The sequence below is a fragment of the Hermetia illucens genome, chromosome 2, assembly GCF_905115235.1.
Source record: "Hermetia illucens chromosome 2, iHerIll2.2.curated.20191125, whole genome shotgun sequence".
Lineage (NCBI taxonomy): Eukaryota > Metazoa > Arthropoda > Insecta > Diptera > Stratiomyidae > Hermetia > Hermetia illucens.
Genome location: NC_051850.1, coordinates 188664670 through 188674061, shown reverse-complemented (window position 1 = coordinate 188674061; position 9392 = coordinate 188664670).

The following is a 9392-nucleotide window of genomic DNA, read 5'->3' as shown; positions in this document are numbered from 1 at the left end:
ATGGAGACTGCAGCCAGGTATTCTGGATCTCAGCCCCGGTATACCTTGGATCCTACAATGGATCCTGTTTTTCGGATCTCAAAACTTTGCATACTGGGACCTAAACGCATCCTGGTCATTATTATCAAACCACGGTAATGACTAAAAGCACTAACTTATATAACAACCTCTTATTTAAATTTTATTAAACTCAAATTAATGATTATCAACTCAATAACGACCAAATGTCCATAACGTAAAACATTTACTTCATTAACATTTGTTAAACTTTTTTGGCCAAGAACGATAGTGTGTTTCTGGCAACATAGGCTGTAATGATAAGAGTGGGAATAGGAGATCAGGTCGATCATCCTGAGTGGCCGATAACGACCTAGAGGGCGGAGCTATCCCAGAAATCTAAACAAATTGGCTAAATTGACCGTGAAGGTCCGCCCACAAAGATTGAAGCTTCATCAAAATGCTCGGTCGACGCGTTCTTCCACGCCTCTGTGCTAGCCAGACTCGGGAATGTGGGGGGGGGGGGGGGTCCTTTGAGCGCTTTGATCCCTCACGCTTCATTACTCGAAACAACGTGTCTATTCCGATGCGTGGGATTCTAAATTCGACATTACTACGGATTTCGCGACGGCCTATCGAAGGACAAACAGAACGCGAACTAAAGTTGGAAATTAAAAGAGAAAAAAAAAACGGCTCGATCGCGCGCGTGGAGCCGTAAGTCTCCGGACCCGAGTGCCGCGATCAAGGAGGGGAAGATCCACGACGGTTCACTGTCTCAATGATCGTCTCTTCCGCCTCAGATCTGGTATGAGGCATGGCCTCTGAGGTACCCACCCTACCTCGACATCCTCTGGCCGGTTGTTCACTTTGAGGGTGTCCCTTATAAAATTCATTGAAGGGTTCTCGATCCTTTTGAGTCCGGCTCCGAATCCGCTCCCAAAGATCAATGTCCGGCAAACGATCTCGGAAATGATCTCGGAGAGCGTCCCGCAGATCCGTCCTTTGCGCGTCAGGGTTGCCTTGCCGATACTCCCAATACCAGTCTGCCGCTTCTCCAGAGAACAAAGTGTAGGCAAACTCCAAGAGAGTAGAAAAGCTCCCCTGCAGAGTCGAATCAATCAAAGATTTGACTCTGAAAAGGAACTTCTCTATTGGCAGCGATCCCTCAGAGCCGTCATATTTTAAACCCCACGAGTTCACGATGTGAGTTATTTTGTCTGGGGACATCATGCTGCGTAGCCGTCCCGATGAATTGGATGGGAGAGTTACCGGGGGTAGTGGCGATGAAAGAGAAACAGGTGCCGGGGGGCGATCCACTCTCGGAGGATTTTTAAGCGTGGAAGAACGCTGTTCCTCGTCCAGCACCTCCTTCACAAACATACTTAACCGCGACATTAGTCTAGCTTCTAGATATGACACCAATGGTGATTCCGGTGTCACATCATATGGTCCTCTAGTTTGAGTCGCCGTGCTAAAAGTTCCCTGTTGGGTGTTGTCTGTCGCTGGATAAGCGGAGTCTTCGCAGGTTGCCGAAATCCAATGTTGCTTTGTTCGTGCCCCTCGATTATGGGTCGACGCCCAGGCCCCTGCCTCTCGTTCATCTCCATTCGGCATTGGGTCACCTTCGTTCTCGGACATTTTTGAACGAGAAGAAAAAAAAAATAAATAATAACAAAAAAACCAAATTTATCAGCTAGATAATATGATCAATCCCAGCAAAAATAAGGAAAATACTAAGAAAGGAAAAGAAAAACGAGAGCAAAGGAGAAAAAAAAAAAATAATAGCTCAAACAAAACCAACAATGCAGCAAAACCAAAAGTGCAGTAAAAATGTACTCTGAGGACTCCCCCCTCCCCAAATTTTCACTCCACACTCAACCCCCGCAAAACTTTCGGATGACCAAAAAGCCATCCCAACCTCATAAATTTTTTTCATCTGTGCGCAGAAAACTTCCACACACAGTGTTTTTCCAAGAAAAGACAACAATCGAGCTTCTCCCCGTCGCAGAATATTAAATCAAAAAAAACAAGCAAAAAGGGATCGCGAGAATTCAATCTTCCTCGTCTGGAGTCAGAGAACAAAGTGAAGATGAATCGCTGAGGACGGAACGGCATAGCATATAGCCGACTACCTCCGTATTCCATCAAGGATCCATCTCACCCGTCACTTCATCACTACGAAGAAGAAAGAATAATTAATTTTCTTCAAATTCTGAAACGAAGAGATAGCCGTTTCACATAAAGGTAGGGAAGGACACTCCTCAGAAGCTCGGACGGCAATACCTTTCAGCTTATAGCCGCAAAGGCCCGTAGATTCAGAGGCTTCTGGGAGGCAATCACCTAGGAGACGTTAAATCTCAAGACAAACACAACAAACGACTAGCTCTTATGGTATTCTACTATGGATAGGACAGGAAACTCTACGTTACAAGGTGGGAAAGGAAATTGAGGCTTAGGAACACTTGCTTCCGGGAAAAAGGCGTGAAACCTAAAACTAGAAATCTGAAGGCAAGTGTACGTGGAGCCTAGCCGGGAACAATATTGAGAATCTATTGATTCTCTATCCGACACCATCAAACGAAGTTGTGAGCCGGAATAGGCTATCTACCACTTGATTCAGGGTAACCTGGAAATAAGAAATGGGCGCCATTTGTAATGATAGGAATGGGAATAGGAGATCAGGTCAATCATCCTGAGTGGCCGATAACGACCTAGAGGGCAAAGCTATCCCAGAAATCTAAACAAATTGGCTAAATTGACCGTGAAGGTCCACCCACAAAGATTGAAGCGTGAGGGATCAAAGCGCTCAAAGGACCCCCCCCACATTCCCGAGCCTGGCTAGCACAGAGGCGTGCAAGAACGTGTCGACCGAGCACTTTGATGGAGCTTCAATCTTTGTGGGCGGACCTTCACGGTCAATTTAGCCAATTTGTTTAGATTTCTGGGATAGCTCTGCCCTCTAGGTCGTTATCGGCCACTCAGGATGATTGACCTGATCTCCTATTCCCATTCCTATCATTACAAGGCTAAGTGCCTGCCGTTAGCCCTGGTGGTACACCTCTGGCACCCTGAGACCTTCCGGTTAATTCTTGCTCGAGCCATATTCGTATTGGATGTTTTTTCGCAAGTGTATTAGCACGTGCTGCTTAACATTGAGTTTCGTATCCATAATTACTCCCAATTATTGGATGCCCGCCTTGGATGTGATGATATGACTCCTAATTCCAGTGCGAGTGTAATTTCCCTTACCCAAGAGCCATAAGCTTGAGGATGCTCCAGCTGGGAAAGTCTATACGGGTAATGTAGAAAAAGAAGACATATTGACAATGCCTGAGATGGAGCGATAACGTAGGTCAGGACGCCATATAGCTTTTAGGAATATCGAATTGGTGGACCTCGGGGTAAAACCGGGGTGTCTAAATTTCCGTACTAAGGCACCGGACCGGATAGCGGTTGTTGCGTCGTCGATAATGATGATGAAAAGGGATGCAAATTAAATGGAAAATGGTTTGCAGTATGAAAAATCTATCTTTGTAAATTAAGGCAGTTCCCATTCCTACAGTCAAATAACCCGTTTGCCTACCTTGTCATATCTTTAACTCGTCGAGGATCTCTAACATTGACAAGGTGTTAGTCCATGTTAACGTTGTCTTCAAATCTCTCTACGCGCGCCACCCCAAACCTACTGTCAAAGGAATAAACATTTTTGTTATAAGCAGTTAATTGGATGGTTTCACCGGTGGTCCGATGCCTCTCCACCATGTGGAAGTTTTTCTTCATTTTTGTAGAGAACTTCAAGTTCAAATTTAAAAGAAAGTGTAGAAATCATATGCCCGGTCTGTGATAAGTATAATCTTATATAATACTTTAGTAATAATGACATCAAAGAAAGTACTTTTAACTATTCTATATTATGTTGATCAAACCCTTTTCCGATGGGAATTGTAAGATGTTCCATCTATCTAGGTCTTTCAGTCTGGCATCTTTTTTTTTCTGTGCGTACACGTAGGTGGAAAATCTTAGAAAGACACGTCCGCCGCAGCTCCGCGCCGCCCGAACGCCGGAACTACAGCGGGCGTCTGTGGGATTCACACCCACCAAAACCATCCCCGGTCTTTCTAGCCCCAGCCCCGCGGGACCACCATTGAGGTATTATTTCGCGGGGTAGGTTTGCTCTTAGGCACTCATCCTTCTCCTATTTGCAGCTTTCCTCCTTCTTTGTTCCTTCAGCAACTCCTCCTGCATTTGGATGATTGCGGAGCCAACCGCAAGCCACTTCTACTCGGACTCCAGCATCTCAGTAACCAAGCTCTCCGGGGTCCCGCTCCTGTCCAGCACCTGGTTTAAGCTCCTTCTCGCCATCGCAAATCGTGGGCAGTGAAACATCACATGCTCTGGATCCTACGGTATGCCATCGCATCTGGGACAGTTCGGAAAATCATCCAACCCAAAGCGGTGCAGATACTGCCTGTAGCAACCACCGTGTCCCGTGAGGAACTGGGTAATGTGGTAGTTGGTCTCCCCATGTTTTCGCTCAAGCCACGCCCTAATGTTGGGAATGAGCCTGTGCGTCTATCGATCTTTCGTAGACTCGTCCCATCTGCGTTGCCAGAGACCTTGCCGCATTTCTACGCTGTGCATGCCCCTCCATATGTCTTGCATTGTACAGGACACTCATTTCTTTGGCCAGAATGTCAACCGGGATCATGCCTGCCACCACCAATACTGCCTCATTTGATGTGGTTCTAAAAGCACTGCAAACCCTCAAAGCCATCCGCCGGTAAACCGAGTTCACCTGCTTCCGTCTTTGAGAGTTTGCAAGCGCCTCTGCCCACACAGGCGACGAGTAGAGCAGGATGGAGCGCACCACTCCGGCTAGCACCAACCTCTGGCAATGTTTCGGTCCGCCAATATTTGGCAACATTTTTGCAAGTGCCGTGGTGGCACTGGCTGCCTTTTGGCATGCATACTCTAGGTGTTCCCTAAAACTCAATTTGGTGTCAATTATTACTCCCAGGTATTTGATAGCCGGCTTTGATACGACCGTATGTCCACCGACTTCCACTTTTACAGTGTTATTTTTCCTGCGTTTCGTTATTAAGACCGCTTCTGTTTTCGCGTCCGTCAAGGTCAGCCCGGCTTTTTCTAGCCAGGACTTTACCGCTCTCACTGTTTCTGTTGCCAGCCTGTTATCTGGTGTTAAATATTCTCCCAGACACATTATCCCAGAATATATAGAGACCTTTCCCTTCATCCTAAAGGCCTTGATAGCTGCTTAGCTGTCGATTATAATCCCAATATTCTACCTCCTATAGATCTTCTAGGAGAAAGTAGGCACGCTTATCTACGGCATATATTATCCATTGATTCAAGAATGTCTTTCATGGACCAACGATCTCTATGCTCGCCTCCTCTTAGGATCCCTTTTTCGTGTATCTGTATGAAAATATAAGATAAGTTAATCCTAGAAGTGCCTCCGAGTATGCCATTCGGCATGTCTTCATTACTCCTGATATATATATGCAAAAGTCGCTCAATCTATATTCCAGTGTTTCTTAGCTCTCATAGGAGTTCGACAACAACTACACTCCACATTAGGGGTGATATTCTGACTCTAATTCAGTGGACAACTTCGGTAGTGTTCATGAAAAAAAAAATTTATTTCTGCCCGTACTTGTAATTACCATTTTTGTCAGAAACTTCTTTGACGTCCATAACCGCACATGCGGCTACTTCCTTGGTTTCAATAGTTTTACGTACTTAATTTGTCAGCTGATATAAGGCAGGCATATGTGGACATGGATACAAGGAATAAAGCTTTAGAATGTAGTAGAAATAAAAAGTAGTTGTACAAGATCCTATGAACTGTTTTCAGCACCATTGATGTCAGGCAGATTGATTTTACTCAAACTTCCTAGCATCCACCTCTTTTGCTAGCTTCCAATTTTTTTTCCACCTCCGCCTGTTGGCTATCAGGATGTCAGAATGCCCTTGCCTTCCCTCGACGATTACCTACCTTGTCGTGGTGAGGGAGCTCAGTAAGGAAGATCCTCCAGGAAACGGGAGGTGACACCTGAAGCCAAGCGGTAATCAAAACCCCAAGCCAAGGTTTGACTACCGTGCCGAGGGCTGAATGGTCACAGAGATTAAGATGTGGCCGTAAACGGTGAACTCTGGGTACCAGGCGACCCCCAGTTTCAACTAGCCTTGTCTCGGCAAAAAGGGGCTCTGCCGAGATCGACTTACTTTCCCCGGAAAAATTGAGGCCATGGCAGCCAACTATGAAAAAACAAAAAAAAGAAAAACATAAACCTATAAAGCAAACACTACTAAACTTCGATCGCGACGATCCAACCCCGAGTGAAGGGGCAACCCTGAGCTCATCGATGGAGGACCTGAGTCTAGACTCAGATTCCCCACTTATTCAAGTGGGAACCAATTCAATTGGGACCCAGTCCTTAACGGAGGAGCCGAAGCAGGCTCCTTCTGTCAGTACTCCTGACCCCAGGCTCCAATCGGCGCCACCTGCTGAGGCTAAAGTCTTGCCCATGGGTAAGCACTTGTCCACGGACAGCAAACTGCCTTCGGGCAAACCGCCTTCGGGCAAACAGCCTCCGGGCAAACCACCTTCGGGCAAACCGCCTCCGGGCAACGCACAACCAAAGAGCGTTCGGGCACCTGCGGCTAAGGGGAAACCGAAGCGACAGCGATCCACGGATGATCCTAACTCTTCGACACAAAAGGCAGCAAAGAGGGCTCGGCCGGCAACGGCTAGGCCTTCATTTGCAGTCAAGGCTATCGAAGCCGATGGATGGGTCCTGTATGACGACTCTAATCCATCCGGCTACGATACTGAGCAGAGCGAACAGCTTAGGAGGAAACTCCTCCTAGCTGTAAGGACTGCGTCCGCGCAAGGCATTTGCTTTGAGTCGGTAGGTGTATACCGTAAAATGTTGCGGCTGAACTTTGCCGACGAAGACACGAACGAGTGGCTCAGGCAGTACTGCTCCTCCCTTAACGATGTGTGGGAGGGTGCGCGACTAACCTTGAAAAGGGTCTCTGAGCTTCCATCGATCAAAAAGTGCTTTCTCTGGCTTCCAGAAGAAGAGCGAAATGGCGTTGGGGTTCTGGAACAACTTGGTGTACAGAACAACCTTAACACTTCTACCTGGTTGCTGCTAGGCAGCAAAATAGGAGAGAGAACCGATAGGCCGGGAACTTTTCTCACTATCGGTGTTCCCGAACCCGATGTTAAGAAGGTTCGGGAAAAATCGGGTTGCCGGCTCTACTATGGGCTGGGGACCGTCACGTTACAAGTGTCGGCTCCTAAAACCATTGAAGGCGACATGAAGCCCCCGGCATCTACACCTGAAACGTAGATGAGGTGCCACATTTCCCAAATAAATTTGCAGCATTGTAAAGCGGCGACTGCACTTATCAGTCGTCGGATCAATAGCTGCAAGACATTGATATACCTCATACAAGAACCGTGGGTTGTTGGTGGGGCAGTCAGGGGCCTAAACCTCCAACATGCTGACCTATTGTATGCCAATGGAAGCGATCGACCCCGCACCTGCATGGTAGTCTCCAAAGACTTCCAGGCTAACCTGATTAACGACCTATGTGATGGCGACACCACATCGGCTAAGCTAACCGTAAAAAGTCAACAGGGAGATAAAGAGATACTATGGTGCTCTGCATATTTCCCCTACGACGCAGAAGACGTTCCCAGTGGAACATTCATCAGAGCTATCCAATATGCCAAAAGTAGAGGCATGGCGGTAATAGCAGGATGTGAAGTCAACGCTCACCACATATGCTGGGGAAGTTCGAACATCAATGCAAGAGGATCGAGACTACTGGAGTATCTAGTAGGAACCGATTTACAGATCCTAAATGTGGGTAATGAACCCACTTTCTTCAACGTGGTCAGGCGAGAGGTCATCGACATCACGGTGGCATCTCCTGACATCACGACTCTGATCGGAGAGTGGAGAGTATCAAACGATATCACACTCTCGGATCACAGACGCATTGATTTCGTTATGGGCATGGATCCACCTCTACCCACTCCATTTCGGAATCCGAGGAAGACAGATTGGGTAATGTATCAAACAGAATTGAGCGCCCGAATCACGATCCCTGGGAAGCGCATCAAATCCATTACTGGAATTGAGAAGACCACCCAGATGATCACAACTAGCATGAGAGAAGCTTTCGAAGAAAGCTGTCCACTCAAGATGCCAAAGAAGGGTAAAACACCATGGTGGAACTCGGATTTGGCAAAACAGAGGAGAACGACAAGGATGCTCCTTAATCGTGCTCTGAAGGGTGAATCAAGCACTAGCTGGAATCGCTATAAAGAGGCACAGAAGGCTCTAAAGAAGAGCATAAGATCGGCCAAACGATCATCTTGGAGACGCTTTTGCGAAGAGACTAACTCTCTTGAGGCAACCTCAAAGCTGAAGCGGATTCTGGTTAAAGAACGTAGCCAGAAACTGTGTTATTTACGTTTACAGAATGGGAAGTACACAGAAAGCGATGAAGAAACGGCAAATCATTTACTTGAAGTACACTTCCCAGGCAGCATCCAAAATCTAATCTCGGGGCCAACAGGTGCATACAGCCCTCAACCGAGAGACTGGAATCTGGCATGCAAAGTAGTATCACTGGAGCGAGTGGCTAAATGCCATAGATACAAGTCTGCAGGTCCGGATGGCATCATCCCTGCGCTAGTAATAGAGGGAATGGATGCCCTGGGTCTACACATTCGGAATATATATCGTGCATGCCTAGCACACGCTTATATTCCAATCAAATGGCGGGATGTGAGGGTGTTGTTCATTCCCAAACCAGGAAAAACCACCTACACAGACGCAAAAAGCTTTCGACCGATCAGCCTACCGTCCTTTCTGCTAAAAGGACTAGAAAGACTAGTAGATCGGTTCATAAGGGACACACACATTCCTAAGTGACCACTTCATCATAGGCAACACGCCTACCAGAAAGGCTAATCCACGGAGACAGCACTCCATGAACTTACGACAAAAATTGAAAAGGCGATGTCCGAAAAAGAATACGCCTTAGGCGCATTCATGGACATCGAAGGTGCCTTCAATTATGCCTCATTCGCGGCAATTTGTGATGCGGCAAGACAGCATGGAATCGAACCGCTGCTAATCAGTTGGATCCTTCACATGCTAGAGTGGAGAAAAATCCACATATCGGTCGGCCAGAAGTCTATTGAAGCAGGATGTCTTAGGGGCTGCCCACAGGGAGGGGTTCTCTCTCCACTGTTATGGCTCTGGGTAATGGATACCCTGCTGCGGCTCCTGGAGGACAAAAAAGTCTTTGCGCAAGCATTTGCGGACGACCTAGCCGTAATAATTACCGGC